This window comes from Thalassophryne amazonica, chromosome 11 (genome assembly GCF_902500255.1).
Source record: "Thalassophryne amazonica chromosome 11, fThaAma1.1, whole genome shotgun sequence".
Lineage (NCBI taxonomy): Eukaryota > Metazoa > Chordata > Actinopteri > Batrachoidiformes > Batrachoididae > Thalassophryne > Thalassophryne amazonica.
This window is the reverse complement of record NC_047113.1, coordinates 82,848,697-82,867,648: the sequence shown is the minus strand read 5'-3', so window position 1 is coordinate 82,867,648 and position 18,952 is coordinate 82,848,697.

Genomic DNA, 18,952 nt, shown 5'->3' with positions numbered 1-18,952 from the left:
TAGCGCCAAATCACAACAAAGAGTTGCCCCAAGGCGCTTTATATTGTAAGGTAAGGCCATACAATAATTACGTAAAAACCCCAACGGTCAAAACAACCCCCTGTGAGCAAGCACTTGGCGACAGTGGGAAGGAAAAACTCCCTTTTAACAGGAAGAAACCTCCAGCAGAACCAGGCTCAGGGAGGGGCAGTCTTCTGCTGGGACTGGTTGGGGCTGAGGGAGAGAACCAGGAAAAAGACATGCTGTGGAGGGGAGCAGAGATCAATCACTAATGATTAAATGAAGAGTGGTGCATACAGAGCAAAAAGAGAAAGAAACACTCAGTGCATCATGGGAACCCCCCAGCAGTCTAAGTCTATAGCAGCATAACTAAGGGATGGTTCAGGGTCACCTGATCCAGCCCTAACTATAAGCTTTTGTTGTGTGGGCCGCCAGAAGAGGAGGTACTGCTGGCCCACCACCAGAGGGCGCCCTGCCTGAAGTGCGGGCTTCAGGCACGAGAGGGCGCTGCCGCCTCACAGGAACAGCCGAGGTGACAGCTGTCACTCATCAGCTATGACAGCTGTCACCGATCATCTGCACCCCAGATAAAAGCAGGATGACACCTCCACCACGTTGCCGAGATATCGTTCTTCTAAGGAGGTAATATTCTCAGCCATAAACTAAACTGTATCTTAGTCTGAACTCTTTTTGCAGCCGCTTTCCTGTGGAGCCTTGTCCGCTGATTGGTGGTTTGTGAGAGTGCCGACGTCTTCGCCTCTCACTCTTTCCAGATAAGTGCTGAAACAGGAGCTGCACGAGTGTGTGATTTGAGGTGGAGGTGGAATTCCCACTGTTGTTGTTACTGGGTGTACACACACCCACACTTCACTGTCTTTGCTCTTCGCCAGCAGTACCAGATCCGACACGCGGAGACGGTGGCCACATGGGGGATTCGGGACCTGGCGGCTCCAGTATCCTTCGGGTTCGGTGGTGGAGGAAATCGTGTGGTTCCGGTTCTTCTTTAGACGGACGTCTCCTATCGTCAAGCCTGCCCACACGAAACCTTTATCCATTGACTTTGTATCATTCTATAATCTGCTGTGTGTGGTTGTGGCATTCACAACAGTAAAGTGTTCAAATTTGACTCCTTCTATTGTCCGTTCATTTGCGCCCCCTGTTGTGGGTCCGTGTCACTACACTTTCACAACAGGATATCTCGGCCAGCGTCATGGACTCCGAGGGGCGTCACCCAGCGATTGAACGGCCAATGGGAGAGCAGGGTGCACAGGCGTCTGCAGGAGGCGTGATTGGTGAGTTGCAGCACATCCTCACCGCCTTTACGGCTCGGTTGGATCAGATGACCGAGCAAAACATCCTCCTGAACCGCAGGGTGGAGGCTCTCTCCGCACAGGTGGCAGCGAGCGCTCAGGGCGCTGCTGCAGCTCCTCCTCCTGCCGACCCTGTGCAAGCTATGAATGTTCCAGTGGTCGTTCAACAACCCCTCCCACCATCCCCTGAAGCATACATAAGCCCCCCAGAGCCATACGGAGGTTGTGTGGAGACGTGCGCGGACTTTCTGATGCAGTGTTCGCTCGTCTTTGCACAACGTCCCGTCATGTACGCGTCTGACGCCAGCAAGGTGGCTTATGTTATTAACTTGCTTCGTGGTGAGGCACGCGCTTGGGCTACAGCGCTTTGGGAGCAAAACTCACTGCTCCTTACCTCTTATACTGGGTTTGTGAGGGAGTTCAGAACAGTGTTTGATCACCCTAACAGAGGAGAGACCGCTTCAACAGTGCTGTTGTCAATGCGACAGGGGCGCCGGCGCGCAGCCGAATATGCAGTCGACTTCCGCATCGCGGCTGCGAGGTCCGGCTGGAATAACGTTGCGCTCCACGCCACCTTCATAAACGGACTGTCGTCGGTCCTGATGGAGCACCTGGTAGCTAAGGAAGAACCGCGGGATTTAGATGGGCTTATCGATCTCGTTATACGGTTAGACAATCGGTTGGAGGAACGTCGTCGGGAGCGAGGCGAAGGACGTGGCCGGGCACGCGCCGTCCCTCTCCCTCCCGGGTTCAAAAAGGTTCCGCCCTCCCCACGCTCCACAGCCGCAGCGCTCCGTGGGGCAACAGCTCCCCCTGCTGACGTTGCTAGGGAGACGCACAGGGCCAAAATGAGAACAGCTGACAGAATGAGGAGGCTGGTCCATGGGGAGTGTTTTCTCTGCAGCTCAAAAGAGCACATACAGAGAAACTGCCCCAAACGGCCAAAATGACAACACCTGCCCTTAGAGACTGGGCTAAGGGGGGGTCATAACATTCACGTGGGACACACACATATTGCCACACGACTCCCAGTTACAATCCTGAGTGGGGATTTAACCCTTCAAGCCCCAGCACTGGTGGACACGGGGTCAGAAGGGAATCTGCTAGACAGCAGATGGGCAAGGGAGGTAGGGCTCCCTCTGGTGGCGCTTCCTTCGCCATTGCAGGTGCGGGCACTAGATGGCACCCTTCTCCCTTTAATCATGCACAAGACACAACCTGTAACTCTGGTGGTGTCTGGGAATCATCGGGAGGAGATCGAGTTTTTTGTGACTCCTTCTACCTCCCGCGTGATTTTGGGCTTCCCGTGGATGTTGAAACACAATCCCCGGATTGATTGGCTGTCTGGGGTGGTGGTTCAGTGGAGCGAAACCTGCCATCGGGTGTGTTTAGGATCCTCGGTTCCTCCCGGTTTACATGCTAAGGAGGAGGTCAAAGTGCTTCCCAATCTGACGGCGGTGCCGGTTGAGTACCACGATCTTGCTGATGTCTTCAGCAAGGATCTGGCACTCGCCCTTCCCCCGCACCATCCGTACGATTGTGCCATTGATCTGATTCCAGGCGTTGAGTTCCCGTCCAGCAGGCTGTACAACCTCTCATGACCTGAGCGCGAATCAATGGAGACCTACATCCGGGACTCATTAGCTGCCGGGCTGATCCGGAACTCCACCTCCCCGATGGGTGCAGGTTTCTTTTTTGTGGGCAAGAAAGATGGCGGACTCCGTCCATGCATTGATTACAGGGGGCTGAATGAAATCACGGTTCGCAACCGATACCCGTTGCCGTTGTTAGATTCCGTGTTCACCCCCCTGCATGGAGCCAAAATCTTTACTAAGCTGGATCTTAGGAATGCGTATCACCTGGTTCAGATCCGGAAGGGAGATGAATGGAAGACGGCATTTAACACCCCGTTAGGTCACTTTGAGTACCTGGTCATGCCGTTTGGCCTCACCAACGCCCCCGCGACGTTCCAAGCCTTGGTTAATGACGTCTTGCGGGATTTCCTGCACCGATTCGTCTTCGTATATCTGGATGATATACTCATCTTTTCTCCGGATCCTGAGACCCATGTCCGGCATGTACGTCAGGTCCTGCAGCGGTTGTTGGAGAACCGGCTGTTTGTGAAGGGCGAGAAGTGTGAGTTTCATCGCACCTCTTTGTCCTTCCTGGGGTTTATCATCTCCTCCAACTCCGTCGCCCCGGATCCGGCCAAAGTCGCGGCGGTGAGAGACTGGCCCCAACCTACGAGCCGTAGGAAGCTGCAACAGTTCCTCGGCTTTGCCAATTTTTACAGGAGGTTCATTAAGGGGTATAGTCAGGTAGTTAGCCCCCTGACAGCCCTGACCTCTCCAAAAGTCCCCTTCACCTGGTGCGAAGCCGCGTTCAGGGAGTTGAAACAGCGCTTCTCGACTGCACCCGTCTTGGTGCAGCCCGATCCCAGTCGCCAGTTTGTGGTTGAAGTGGACGCCTCTGACTCAGGGATAGGAGCCGTGCTATCCCAGAGCAGAGAGACCGATAAGGTTCTTCACCCGTGTGCCTATTTCTCCCGCAGGTTGACCCCAGCAGAACGGAACTATGACATGGGCAATCGAGAACTCCTAGCGGTGAAAGAGGCTCTTGAGGAGTGGAGACACCTGTTGGAGGGAGTGTCTGTGCCATTCGCGGTTTTCACTGACCACCGGAACCTGGAGTATATCAGGACCGCTAGGCGGCTGAACCCCAGGCAAGCCCGCTGGTCACTGTTCTTCGGCCGTTTTGACTTCCGAATCACCTACCGCCCCGGGACCAAGAACCAGAGGTCTGATGCCTTGTCCCGGGTGTATGAACATGAAGTCAAAACCGAGCTGTCGGATCCACCGGAACCCATCATACCGGTCTCCACTATCGTGGCCACCCTTACCTGGGACATGGAGAAGACCATTCGGGAGGCCCTGGCATGGAGCCCAGATCCCAGAACAGGGCCAAAGAACAGACTATACGTCCCACCAGAAGCCAGGGCTGCCGTCCTAGACTTCTGTCACGGGTCCAAGCTCTCCTGCCACCCAGGGGTGCGTAGGACCGTGGCAGTGGTCCGGCAGCGCTTCTGGTGGGCGTCCCTGGAGGCTGACGTCCGGGCTTACATCCAGGCCTGCACCACCTGCGCCAGGGGCAAGGCGGACCACCAAAAGGCGCAGGGACTCCTTCAGCCGCTTCCTGTGCCTCATCGCCCCTGGTCCCACATTGGTCTGGATTTCGTCACGGGCCTCCCACCGTCCCGGGGGCACACCACCATCCTCACGATAGTGGACCGGTTCTCCAAGGCGGCCCACTTCGTGGCCCTCCCGAAGCTCCCGTCGGCCCAGGAGACAGCGGATCTCCTGGTCCACCATGTCGTACGTCTGCATGGGATACCAACAGACATCGTCTCAGATCGTGGTCTGTTTTCCTCACAGGTTTGGAGAAGTTTCTGCCGGGAGCTGGGGGCCACCGTGAGCCTCTCGTCTGGGTATCACCCTCAGACCAACGGACAGGCTGAACGGGCTAACCAAGAGCTGGAGCAGGCCCTGCGATGTACCACATCTGCACACCCGACGGCTTGGAGTGAACACCTGGCCTGGATCGAGTATGCGCATAACAGCCAAGTGTCCTCTGCCACCGGCCTCTCCCCGTTCGAGGTGTGTCTGGGGTACCAGCCCCCTTTGTTTCCTGTGGTGGAGGGAGAGGTCGGTGTACCCTCGGTCCAGGCCCACCTGCGGAGATGCCGTCGGGTGTGGCGCACCGCCCGTTCGGCCTTGTTGAGGGCCTGGACGAGGGCAAAGACCCACGCAGGAGGTGTGGCTATCCACAAGGGACATTCCCCTCCAGGTGGATTCCCCCAAACTGAAGGACCGGTACATCGGGCCCTTCAAGATCCTCAAGGTCCTCAGTCCTGCCGCAGTGAGGCTCCAACTCCCGGCCTCACTGCGGATTCATCCAGTATTCCACGTTTCAAGGTTGAAACCACGTCTCACCTCACCCTTCTGTGCACCCGGTCCGGCACCGCCTCCTGCCCATATCATCGACGGGGAGCCAGCTTGGACAGTGCGCCGGCTCCTGGACGTCCGTCGAATGGGCCGGGGTTTCCAATATTTGGTGGACTGGGAGGGGTATGGACCCGAAGAACGCTCCTGGGTGAAGAGGAGCTTCATCCTGGACCTGGCCCTCCTGGCCGATTTTAATACCTATGGCATGCTCTAATCTCTGTAATAAAATTTTATGGTCAACAGTATCAAAAGCAGCACTGAGGTCTAACAGAACAAGCACAGAGATGAGTCCACTGTCTGAGGCCATAAGAAGATCATTTGTAACCTTCACTAATGCTGTTTCTGTACTATGATGAATTCTAAAACCTGACTGAAACTCTTCAAATAGACCATTCCTCTGCAGACGATCAGTTAGCTGTTTTACAACTACCCTTTCAAGAATTTTTGAGAGAAAAGGAAGGTTGGAGATTGGCCTATAATTAGCTAAGATAGCTGGGTCAAGTGATGGCTTTTTAAGTAATGGTTTAATTAAAATGTCATCCACTTGAACTACCATTTGAGATTAAGTTGGAATTAATAGCTGTTAACGTTACACTCTCTACAACAGTGTCCTTTACTGTTATTTGTATCAATCGAAAACCAACAAACAAAGCAGATTTCTGTGAGAACCTTAATGAGCGTCTTAGCGTGTGTGACCGCAATAAAGAGGTACCGTATTTTCCGGACTATAAGTCGCACCGGAGTATAAGTCTTTAGACTGACTTTAGAGTGATTTAAGAGGTTTTACTTTATCATTTGATGGTTAATAATCCCATTAATCCATATGATCGCTTTGGGTGAAGAGACCTGTACTTTCAAAAATAATAGAAAAATGGATAGTGAAATTGTTATCTGAACATTTAAGTAACTGTCATAATCCACATGCAGTTTGGATTTCGCTCCCATCACTCAACAGAGAGTGCACTCAGTTTGTTTCTTGAAAAAACAAAGTGCTTCCTGGACAAGACCAGTTGTGTGGGCATTGTTTTCCTAGACCTAAAAAAAGCTTTTGACACCATTGACCACAAAATACTCTTAACCAAATTAACTCATTTTAATTTTTCAGAAAAAGCCATAAACTGGATGAGATATATCATATCTCAACAACAGAATGCAGTGTGTTGTGGTCAGTGGCGTCAAATCGCCCTATTGGCACTGTTCTGTGGGAGTCCCACAGGGTTTCATTCTCGGGCCAGTTCTTTTCTTCCTTTATATAAATAATCTCCCAGATGCATGCAAAAACATCCATATACAACCCCAATTCCAATGAAGTTGGGACGTTGTGTAAAATGTAAATAAAACAGAATACAATGATTTGCAAATCCTCTTCAACCTATAGTCAGTTGAATACACCACAAAGACATTTATGTTCAAACTGATAAACTTTATTGTTATTGTATCGTTATTGTTGTTTATTGTTTTTGTGCACATATTTGGTCATTTTGAAATGGATGCCTGCAACACGTTTCAAAAAAAGCTGGGACAGTGGTATGTTTATCACTGTGTTACATCACCTTTCCTTCTAACAACACTCAATAAGCATTTGGGAACTGAGGACACTAATTGTTGAAGCTTTGTAGGTGGAATTCTTTCCCATTCTTGTTTGATGTACGACTTCAGTTGTTAACAGTTCGGAGCCTCCATTGTCGTATTTTGCACTTCCTAATGCGTCACACATTTTCAATGGGCGACAGGTCTGGACTGCAGGCAGGCCAGTCTAGTACCTGCACTCTTTTACTACAAAGCCACGTTGTTGTAACACTTGCAGAATGTGGCTTGGTATTGTCTTGCTGAAATAAGTAGAGACATCCCTGAAAAAGACGTTGCTTGGATGGCAGCATGTGTTGCTCCAAAACCTGGATGTACCTTTCAGCATTGATGGTGCCATCACAGATGTGTAAGTTGCCCATGCCATGGGCACTAACACACCATCACAGATGCTGGCTTTTGAACTTTGCGCTGGTAACAATCTGGATGGTCTTTTTCCTCTTTTCTCCAGAGGACACGACATCCATGATTTCCAAAAACAATTTGAAATGTGGACTCATCAGACCACAGCACACTTTTCCACTTTGCGTCTGTCCATTTTAAATGAGCTCAGGCCCAGAGAATGCTGTGGCGTTTCTGGATGTTGTTGATGTATGGCTTTCACTTTGCATGGTAGAGTTTTAACTTGCACTTGTAGATGTAGTGACGAACTATGTTAACTGACAATGGTTTTCTGAAGTGTTCCTGAGCCCACGCGGTAAGATCCTTTACACAATGATCTTGGTTTTAAATGCAGTGCCGCCTGAGGGATTGAAGGTCACGGGCATTCAATGTTGGTTTTTGGCCTTGCCACTTACGTGTAGAAAGTTCTCTAGATTCTCTGAATCTTCTGATTATATTATTGACTGTAGATGGTGGAATCCCTAAATTCCTTGCAATTGAACGTTGAGAAACATTGTTCTTAAACTGTTGGACTATTTTTTCATGCATTTGTTCACAAAGTGGTGATCCTCGCCCCATCTTTGCTTGTAGCTGAACCTTTTGAGGATGCTCCTTTTATACCCAATCATGACGCTCACCTGTTTCCAGTTAGGTGTTCTTTGAGCATTCATCAACTTTCCAGTCTTATGTCGCCCGTCCCAACTTTTTTGAAACGTGTTGCAGGCATCCATTCAAAATGAGCAAATATTTGCACAAAAACAAGAAAGTCTATCAGTTTGAACATTAAATATCTTGTCTTTGTGGTGTATTCAATTGAATATAGGTTGAAGAGGATTTGCAAATCATTGTATTCTTTTTTATTTACATTTTACACAATGTCCCAACTTCACTGGAATTGGGCTTGTACAAATGTATGCAGATGATGCAGTGATATACACTCCAGCAAAAACTGTACAAGAAGCTGGTCGCATTCTAACATATGAAATGGCCAAAGTCCAAGATTGGCTCTCAAAATCATGTCTCCTTTAAATCAATCAATCAATCAACTTTTTTCTTGTATAGCGCCAAATCACAACAAACAGTTGCCCCAAGGCGCTCAAAAGAAATACTCAAAAGAATCTTGTGTGATGTTCTCCAAACAAAATCATAAAATTGTGAATTCATGTTTGTTTTTGGGAGGAGAGGAGCTCCAAATGGTAAATGAATTCAAGTACCCTGGAGTTGTTCTTGATACCACTCTCATTTTCAAGAGCCATGTCAAGAAAATTTCTAAAACTGTTAAATTTAGCCTCCATAATTTCAAATACATTCAATCATCAATGCCACTTGAGGCATCCAGGATGTTTTGCATGCTATTGTATTTTCACATATAGAGTACTGTTTTACAAACTGGTCTCTCACAAACAAAGTCACATTCAGACAAATTGAATCATTACATAAAAAAGCATTAAAAATATTGCGTGTGTATATATATATATATATATATATATAATTTCATACCAGCACTGTCACATTCTGGAGACTCACAATCTTCTGAGTTTCTATAATTTCAAATACTTTAAATATGCTTGTACTAAATACAAAATACTCCATGGACTTGCACCACTACCATTAAAGGAATTCCTAAAATTAAAATCTACTTCTGGCAGAGCCACTCGGTCTGTGGTCAGAGGAGACTGTGAGGTGCCCTGTAGGTGGACCACCTTTGGGCAGTCTCGTCCTTCAGTCAGAGGCTGTAACATCTGGAACAACATCCCACTCTCTATAAGAGAATGTCCGACGTTTGACACTTTTAAAACTCAATTAAAAAACTGGCTGAATTCAAATCAACATTGTCCTCATTAGATACAGGTTTCCATTGTGGATTAGGATCATGTGACCTGCTGCATTTATATAAGTACAATCTGTTGCTTTTGTAGACAATAAACATGTTTTCATTATGCTGTGTTAGTTTATTGTTGTTGGCATTATACATCTTGCCCGGGGACACCTGTTGAAAACTAGCTCTTGAGCTAATATGGGCACATTTACAGAAATGTTCAGTAATATATATTGTACCTGTGAAATAAACTAAAAAAAAAAGTGTTGGCATTGATTCTGCATCAGATTCAGGATATTTTTATATCTGTATTTATTTCTTAAAACTATGTGATGATGCATTTTGGTCAATATATATATATATATATATATATATATATATATATATATATATATATATATATATATATATATATATATAAAAGTCAAGCAAATTTGCAAAAAATGTTCTGAAATCTTTAAATATATTTAATCATATCAAAAGCAGTCATGTTGATTTGAGTCTGAATGTGAATTGTGGATCATTTTTATGAATATCTTTTAAAAACAGCTTGATTTGGATCAATCTTATCAGGTGATATAACTCAAGAAATGTTGTTGACTGGATTCTGCATGTTTTTGCATAATTTTTTAATAAAAAATATCTTTTACATATAATTAATAGAAAGAAAAAAATTAAATATTGGCAAGATTAAATATTTTGAATAAAAAAAAATTCTAACATTTCTTCAAGCTAAAATGCTGATGTGGATGACACCTGTCAATCATTTTAGTTCTGTTACAGTGACATAATGTTAAATTAAGAAATAGAATTCCAAACATGCACCGACATTGTTAATCCCGATGCAAACGTCCAGGATTGTTTTTCCATTGGCTGCTTCGTCTCATCTCTCCTTTTATCTCCCCGAACATCTTTCACCAGTTATCTCCTTTCATTAACAACTCTGCTCCTCCTCTTCCTCCTCCCGTCTGTCTGTCTACTTGCTCCTCGTGTGTAATCTTCCATCCGTGTTATGGCGAACATGCCTGAGGAATCCGCCGTGAGGCGTACCTGAGTTGACCTCCGTGCAGAGGTCAGCCATTGGTGTAAAAGCGGAGTTCTCGCTGTTTGAGCATCGATTACATCAGTGCCGCTCGAGCAGAACGAAGCGCCACTCTGTTTGCAAATCAACGTGAGAAGCGTTTCCAGATGAGGAGAAAGGAAACGATAAGGAAAACGAAGCAATGAGGACACACAAAGATAAGGAAAGTAAACAAAACTGAGTGGATAAAGAAAAAAAGAAGAAGCATAGTGAAGAAAATTACAGCAAATGATTCGGGTCAATGGAGGAAAAATATCAAAGATTCCCAGAATACTAGGAGAAACATCATTTGGTTATAAAAAAAAGTGACATATGATTTTGCAAAGTGTACAAAATTAATGTTTATGATGGGCAGTTTTCTGTTTTCCCACCAGGCAGCCAGCAGGTCAGAGGTCACAATGTGCAGGTCATCAGTCAGTCAACATCTCACTTCTGAGTTTGATTATTTCAGTTGTACTGATCCAAATATCACCAAACCTGGTGTGTGTGTGTTATGTAGGTTAATCCCAAGAAGACTTTTGGTTTTGGGGTCAAAAGGTCAGCTGTCAAGATCACTGAAGCGTATTTTGTAACAAATTTGCAAGCGAGATTACTGCGCTCGACCAGGGTCAAAAGGTCAAAATCAATGAAGTGCACTTCTGCAGGAACAAGACATGTCAGTGATAATCTCAGCAACGTCTGCCCGGCGGGTTGGTGTTATAGTTCACGCCAGAACAATGGCGAGATGAGTGATAAAGTGTCACAGCGCAGGAAGCCAACAGTTCAATACCTTAACCATGAGAGCCCAAGCGTGCTACATCCTCAAAGATTCACTGCTATTCCCGAATGATCTGTTCACTGAAACTTGATTGACTCAGACAGCAGGTTAGAAATTCATCAGATCATCTGCTGAATTATCTCAGTGTTAAGGTTAATTTCTAATCTGCTGTCAGAAGACGAAGCGGCTCAGATTGGATGAACATGTTCTCTTCAGGCCAACTTGAAGCAGACTTTGTGCGTATAAAACCAGCCGGCGCTGTGGTGATATTTCCTCTCTTTCTTTTTTTTTCCTTTTTTTTTGCAGTGGTCGCGGCGCTCAGGGCCCTCGCTGCCATCTTTTATTATTTATGAATCTGATTAATAATCTGCCTCTCTGCTGCAGGAGAAACTGAGATATATAAAAGCACCCAGAAGAAAAGTCTAATTCCACCAGTGTGCAGAGCCACCGAAGAAAAGAAACACTCATCTCCCACGTGCGCAATAAGAATAAAAGCAGAAACAATGACGCGGAACTGGCGCGTTAAACATCAGCAAGAGTCGGAGTCAAGGAGACGGATGACCGTGACAAACCAATCAAGACAAAACGCGAGTTATCCAGAGATATGACACAAAAAAGAGCAGGAACCAAACTGTGAGTCAGAGCGCACAGATAAAAATAAAATAATGTCAGCAGAGATCACCTTTATAAAAGAAACATCACCAGGTTAATTATTAATGAAGATTTAAACTGTAAACATATTTACTAAACCTTCCACAGACACACAAAGACCCATTTTATTAGTTTTGTTAATGTCATTATTTAGGAACTAAAAAGAAAAGCAAATAAGGGACACCCCCCCCCCCCCCCCCACACACACACACACACATGCACACATACACACCCACGGTCAATTTAAGCCCCATTCAGACTAGGGTTGGCAGTCCGCCTTGAGCCGGATTTGGGCCAAATAGCTATTTTTCCAATTGTGAATCGGTGCAAATCGGATTTAAGATGGATTGTTTTCTATTGAAGGAGGGTGGAGCTGGATTTGAGCAGGATGTGCCGAGGTCTGAATGCAAATGCAGCTCAACAACTTCCTCACCACGTTCATGTGCCCACAGTGTCCTCATCACTGCCATGTGGAAAACTTCTCACCAAGAGAATCCACCTACAGCTCTCAACACTATCCAGATAGAAACCGATCCTGACTGAATCCAGATTACGATTACGATCCCCAGTCTGAACGGGCTCTTACAGTCACCAGTTCACCAAACCTGCACGTCTTTGGATGTGGAAGGAAGCCGGAGCACCTGGGGAAAACTTGCAAATCAGGCAAACTCTACATAGAAAGGACCAGCTGGGAAGTGATCCCAGGACCCTCTGGCTGTGCACTGCTAACCACTAAGCCACTGTAATGTTAACGGTTGGCCTACTGCAGGGAGCAAGTAGATCTGTGGGATCAGAGTTGGACCCACAATATATCGACCTGGGTTTGGCCATCTGTCTTCATCCCAGTCCACCCAACGTTAAACAGCACCGGCCTTGACTGGGGAAGTAACACACACTGACACACTGAAGTTCTGTCCAGGGGGGCGTGGCAGACTCTCATCTTATAAATAGCAGCCTGAAGGGTCTCAAGGGCCAACGTAGGATTGGCAGCCGAGTGGCGCACGCTCCCACCTTCCCTCATCATTCCGTCTCTTTTTGATGGTCTAGTTTGTGAGAAGAATTATGTGTGTTGAAGTCAGAGATGAAGTACTCTCTGCAGGAGATAATCAGAGTTATGACCCTTTGTGTGTCACTGTTATACAGAAATGACACTCCTACAGTACACAGTGTGCACATCATCAGCAGCCTCGCTGGCAATTATCAGTCTAATCGGTACACTTGCTGACTGTCAGAATTTATCACCTTTATTTCCAACTGAACAACAGCGTTATTGGATTTTAATTAGACTACAAGCCGATCAGAGCAAAGCTCATCAAAGCTTTTCTCAAAATGTTAGGATGACATTTGCAGCTCTCTTCATTAATCACAACAGTCGTCAACTTCCTGTGCTGCAAACTGGATCCAAATAGCAGCCGGTCACATGGGGGAACAATACATTTTAGGTCCAGATCGTCACCTTTGGATCATTAGCAGGATTAGTGAAACATGTTGTGTGTTATTTCGCCTGTCCCAGAACACCTGGAGATACGTCACCATTATTTTTCTTGACGCTTATATGTCGGGGCAATACAGTGGTCTCTGCTCGTCCGAGCTGCATGGGCTCGTCTGCAAGAGGAGCCAGAGGTCCCGTCGGAGGAGCCTCAGTGGGGCGAAGAAGAGGCGGCCCAGATCTGTGTCGGGGAAAGCCCCGAGACAAAAAAACCCGCTCTGATGGCCGCCCTCTCTCGCGTCCACGCTCCTTCATCCGATCATCTAGACGAATCACCAGCGATATTCGCTCATCTAAATCATTTGGCTCGTCACGGACTGCCAGCTCGTCTTTTAATGACTCATTTAACCCATCTACAAACACTCCTCGTAAAGCTGCGGCGTTCCAACCTGACTGAGCAGAAAAAATCCGGAAGTCCACGGAATACTCCGCCGCACTCCGCCTCCCCTGCCTGAGATTCAGCAACCGTTGGGCAACGGTATTCATTTTCACCGGATGGTGAAAAACCAGTCGGAACTCCCGGGAGAAATCCTTACAGGATCCTAACAATGGCGAGTTGTTACTCCACAATGCTGTGACCCAAGCTAAGGCGTCACCTCGGAGCAAATTTGTCACATATGAAACACGGCTCCCATCAGAAGAGAAGGAAGCCGGTCGCTGAGCAAAAACCAGAGAACATTGCATCAAAAACGAAGCACAGGCTTCAACGTCTCCCGCATAAGGCTCCGGATGACAAATAATCGGTTCGGACGCCGAATCTCTGGGTGACGGACTTATCTGCACTAGTATCGATGGTGCCGCAGCTGGAGCAGCAGGAAGCGGAATGGCTTGCGCTGCAAGCTCCTTAACACGGGCGTCTGTTTGTTTAATTTGGTTTGCGAGATGCTGTAATTGCTCCCATATTTTCTCCAAGTGTTCTTGAACTTTTTCGGCGAAAGGAACCGCCTCTGCCGCTGGGTCCATTATGGAATGGCCGGGAACTACTGTTATGTGTCGACACGGGTTGAGGAGCGGACCTGCGTCCGACAGAACCCAGCGCTAAAATAACCAGAAAGCGGTTCTAATAACAAAACAATTTATTACTTCACCCACTGGTGCAAAACAAGGTGTGTAAACAAAAGATGCGTCAGTCTGGTGGAGTGAAGGCTGGCACGCTCTCCAGCGCCTAAAAGGATTGAAGCCCGGCGCTTCTGGGCTCACTTGATCATTATTTTTTGTGTATTTAGGTATTTTTGTTTGGGGTTTGGGGTCGTTTTGTTTTGTTGTTTTTTATTTCCCTACATCCCTAACCCCAACCTCACTTGCCCCAAGACCGTTCGTCTTGTGGGTTGTGGGGTGGTGCAGGTTGGTCACGCTGAGCGTTCTCAGAAGACCTCTGCACCTAGGGGGGGGGTTGTTAGGGGAGTTTTTCTTGGTTTGGTTAGGGCCCGGTTCCATTCCAGCCTCGGTGAGCCTTTGTACCGTTCGTCATAGGTGTTGCCGGGGTGTGGTGCAGCGGGAACATACCTCAGTCGGAGGGGTGGGCCGATCTGTTGCCGTTCGGCATCTCGGTAGTTCCACCCCTCCCAAGAGGCTGGGGTATGGTCGAGTTGGGGCACCAGACGTATTTCCGGTTTTCCGCTGCGCCTTGGGGTTGGGGCTGGGTTAGTTTTTCCTGTTCCCTTCCCCGGCTTAATGTTTTGAGCCGTTCGCCAAAATTGAGCCGCCGAGGGGCTCTGGGAGGGACCTGGGGTCTTTCGGGGTGCCGGGGAAGGTAACAGGGTTTAACGGTTGTTTTATTTGCCCCCGGGGTTGTTTAAGGTAGTCCTCCGGGGGTTGGACTTTGATTTTGTTTTGTTTCCTTCCGGGTTCCACCTCCAGGGTTGATGGGACGGTCCTCTGGGGGGGGAATTGGCTTGTGGGGCCGACTAGCCAGGTGTGGCCGGGTCTGGGGTTCCAGGGTTGTGGGGAGGGTGCCTCCTGGGGTTTGATGGTACGGTCCTCTGGGGGGCGCCGTTTGCTCCATGTATACCTGGGGACCTTTGTGGGATTCCGGTTCTGGCTATTCCTCCTGGAACCGGCGGTAAAGGCCTTCTGGGGGGGGGGGGGGGGGGGGTTGGGCTCTGCAGGTCGTTCTGGGGGGGTTGTTTGTTATTTTTCTTTTATGCATTTATGTTTGTATTGTGTTTGTGGGGCTGTGTTGGGTTTTTGCATTTGGGAGTTTTTCTTTTCTTCCCGGGGTTGGATGGGACGGTCCCCTGGGGAGGTTTTGGGTGGGTTTTATGTTTTTTCTTGTGTGTTGGATTGTACTGGGGACTGTTTTGGGGTTTTTGTTGATGCCAGCTGGCCTTCCAGCTGCGGTGCCCTGTCCTGCTGTCTGTGGTGGACCTTGGGAGCGTTGTGCTGTCTGCTTCCTGATGAGGACCCTGGAGGGAGGTGCTGTTCTCGGGCCTGGTCTGTTCGGTCGCCGGGAGGCTTCCCGTTAAAGGGGGGGGGGGGGGGGGGTACTGTTGTGTGTTGGGGGGGGTGTGGCTGGACATTTTGGTGTTCTTTTCTTTTCTTTGCTCTCCAGGTAGTATGAAAACTGATTTGTCTGTGGAGAAGGTGCTGGCAGAAGAATCCTTCACCCTCATCAACATTATGTGCAGCATCTGTGGATGGTGCTCACATGCAACCTTAAAGACTTTCAGCTGAAGCAGATAATTAGATGGCGTTCTGCATTTAAGCCATGTGTGATTCAAGCAGAATTGCCGGGAACTCGACCTTGTGATGTTCGTTTGTGAGACGCTGAGGACCGCGCCTGGGTTTGACACATCGTGCCTGTGAAGCAGGAAGGGTGAGGGACACATGCTGTCAGCACACATCAGAGGTGATTAATTGTTTGACTACTTGTTGATAGTAACTTGGTATTTTGTTATGCAGTATATTTGAATTGTGATGAGAATTGTGCAGCTCGCTTCTCACTGCTGTGGCGTGCGGACAACTGATCCTCCACCTGTTGTGAGAAGCTGCTCATTTACATAAAGCTTAAATACAGACTTGAATGTGTTGCTGATAGTGTGTGCCTTTTGAAGGATATTGCTTGTAACTGCTGACTTACCTCACCTCTTCTATCCTTCGCAGAGAGTCGGTTTGTCGTGTCCACCTGGGGGGTGTTTGGTGGTAAAGTGAGTCCAGAAGCGCCAGGCTTCGACCCTTTTAGGCGCTGGAGAGCGTGCCAGCCTTCACTCCACCAGACTGACGCATCTTTTGTTTACACACCTTGTTTTGCACCAGTGGGTGAAGTAATAAATTGTTTTGTTATTAGAACCGCTTTCTGGTTATTTTAGCGCTGGGTTCTGTCGGACGCAGGTCCGCTCCTCAACCTGCGTCGACACATAACAAAACACTAAATAAGGATTTGTACCAAACTTGGTGAGTGTGTTGGTTTTAAATTGAATTAGAAGCCACACAATTTTCATGTGGATCCCCAAAAATGGTGGAACCAAACAAATAGTCCAGGTTAGACGCCCGGATCTGATGAAATCACATTCAGAAACCCAACAGCATTACCCCCTGGCCTACAATTACAAGCTGTTATCACAAGGGGCACCACAAGTATGTGAAATAGCTTTGGTTCAAACCAGATCAGAAGTACTTGTGGGCAAGGTCCTTAACCGCCAACTTGGTCCCAGTGTGGAGTTGAGCATCTTGCATGGCAGCACCCTCACATCGGAAGTGTGACCTCTCACTCCCCACAGTCATATTTGCTACAAATGAGGGCGACAAGCAATTAGCCTTTGGCACTTGATAGGCCTTGGGGGGGGGGGGGGGGGGTCTGGCGTGCTTGTGGTTACTACTCGTTGACTGCTTAACAGAACCAAAGTTTTCATGATTTGTTTCAGTCCAATGTCTTTCACAGTGGTGTTCCCGTATCGCTAGTTAGCATGCTAACATCTCCATAAGATGTCTTGTAAATCACTTCAGAGGTGTTATCTGCTTACAAAAGCATTAATTTTCAATTTAGAAGTGTTTATTTCTCGTTAACCTTTGCAAAATATGTGGAAAAAATGCCAAATATATTAGATTTATACAGAAATAAGCTGTTTCAGAATGTTTTCCACCATCTTGGCTTATCGTGTTGGAGCGAGCAGCCAGCTGATGTTATGTTACCTTTTCACTCAGATTGTCAGTCACCATGTCGCTTTGCTCAGCATTTGCATAAAATAGATTTCTCCTCTATTTTTAGCCCCGTCCACCTGGCGGTGCGGCGTAGCGACCGCTGTCTCTTGTAGCTAGAAACATGCCTGTTCTGAAAGTGGACAGCCCGTTGTGGCTTTGCTGCTGTAGCTTGTAGCTAATGTGACCACAGCATGAACATGTGTGTATGTGTGAGACAATGAGAAGCGTCACTGTAAAGCACTTTGACAATGAAAGTGAAATACAAGTATAAATGCAGCCCATCTGCCAAATAATGGTGTGTGAGCATCACTTCTCAGATGAGTGTACGGTGATGAATGTATGACAGTCAACAGTGTTGATCAGGAAGTTCTAACCTTTACAATGACTCCTGATTTGTGTAAACTTTTTGACTAGAAAAACACCACCAAACCTTTGATTTATATAAGTTGTTGCACACTTCAGTTTAAATGCTGGAAGCCCTCAGTGATGTCTCTCTCTTTCTCTCACGTACCTATTTTTCAGCTGAATTCATAAACACCGAGCATATTTCACCACCAGGAGACAGTGATGACATCACTGACAACAAGATGGAAAATCATCTGATTGAAAAAAAAACGTAGTGTCATCTTATAATTAATTTTTCTGGTATATTCTAAACCAAAATGAGCCTAAACTAAGACGCAAATGTGTATTTCTGAAGGTTAAAGGCACAAATAACTTAACCATCAGTCTGTCTTAGTTTCGCTAAAACTTAACTTCTCAAATGAATGAACAATTGAGACCTTGCTGCACATTTGAGCAGCTTTTGCTGCCATCTAGTGGGCGCTGTGAGATTTTCAAGGCCCCTGATACATATCCTACTTCTGAAACTCTCCCAAAAAATCTTTTTAAAAGGCATTCATAAACTTTTTTTTTTTTTTTTGGCAGGCAGAGTTCTGACCTCCCAGTATTAATGTTAATACTGGCCTCCCAGTTAATTTGATTTTGAGAGTTTTATCATTCTTGAGTTTTAAGATACAAAGGTTTGCCGGAAATATGGAATTTGCAAAATGCACATTTTGCATGCATATGGACTTTCATAGGAATATGCATGAAATATCATGCTTAACTTTTAGTTTGATGTTGTCCAATAACCAGCAAAAATCTATTTAAGCATAAAAATTCAAAAAGAAAAAATAATATAGCACCTTCAACTGCACCACAGACTAAAACAGTTAAATGTGGTCTATTAAACATTAGGTCTCTCTCTTCTAAGTCCCTGTTAGTAAATGATATAATAATTGATCAACATATTGATTTATTCTGCCTTACAGAAACCTGGTTACAGCAGGATGAATATGTTAGTTTAAATGAGTCAACACCCCTGAGTCACATTAACTGTCAGAATGCTCGTAGCACGGGCCGGGGCGGAGGATTAGCAGCAATCTTCCATTCCAGCTTATTAATTAATCAAAATCCCAGACAGAGCTTTAATTCATTTGAAAGTTTGACTCTTAGTCTTGTCCATCCAAATTGGAAGTCCCAAAAACCAGTTTTATTTGTTATTATCTATCGTCCTCCTGGTCGTTACTGTGAGTTTCTCTGTGAATTTTCAGACCTTTTGTCTGACTTAGTGCTTAGCTCAGATAAGATAATTATAGTGGGCGATTTTAACATCCACACAGATGCTGAGAATGACAGCCTCAACACTGCATTTAATCTATTATTAGACTCTACTGGCTTTGCTCAAAATGTAA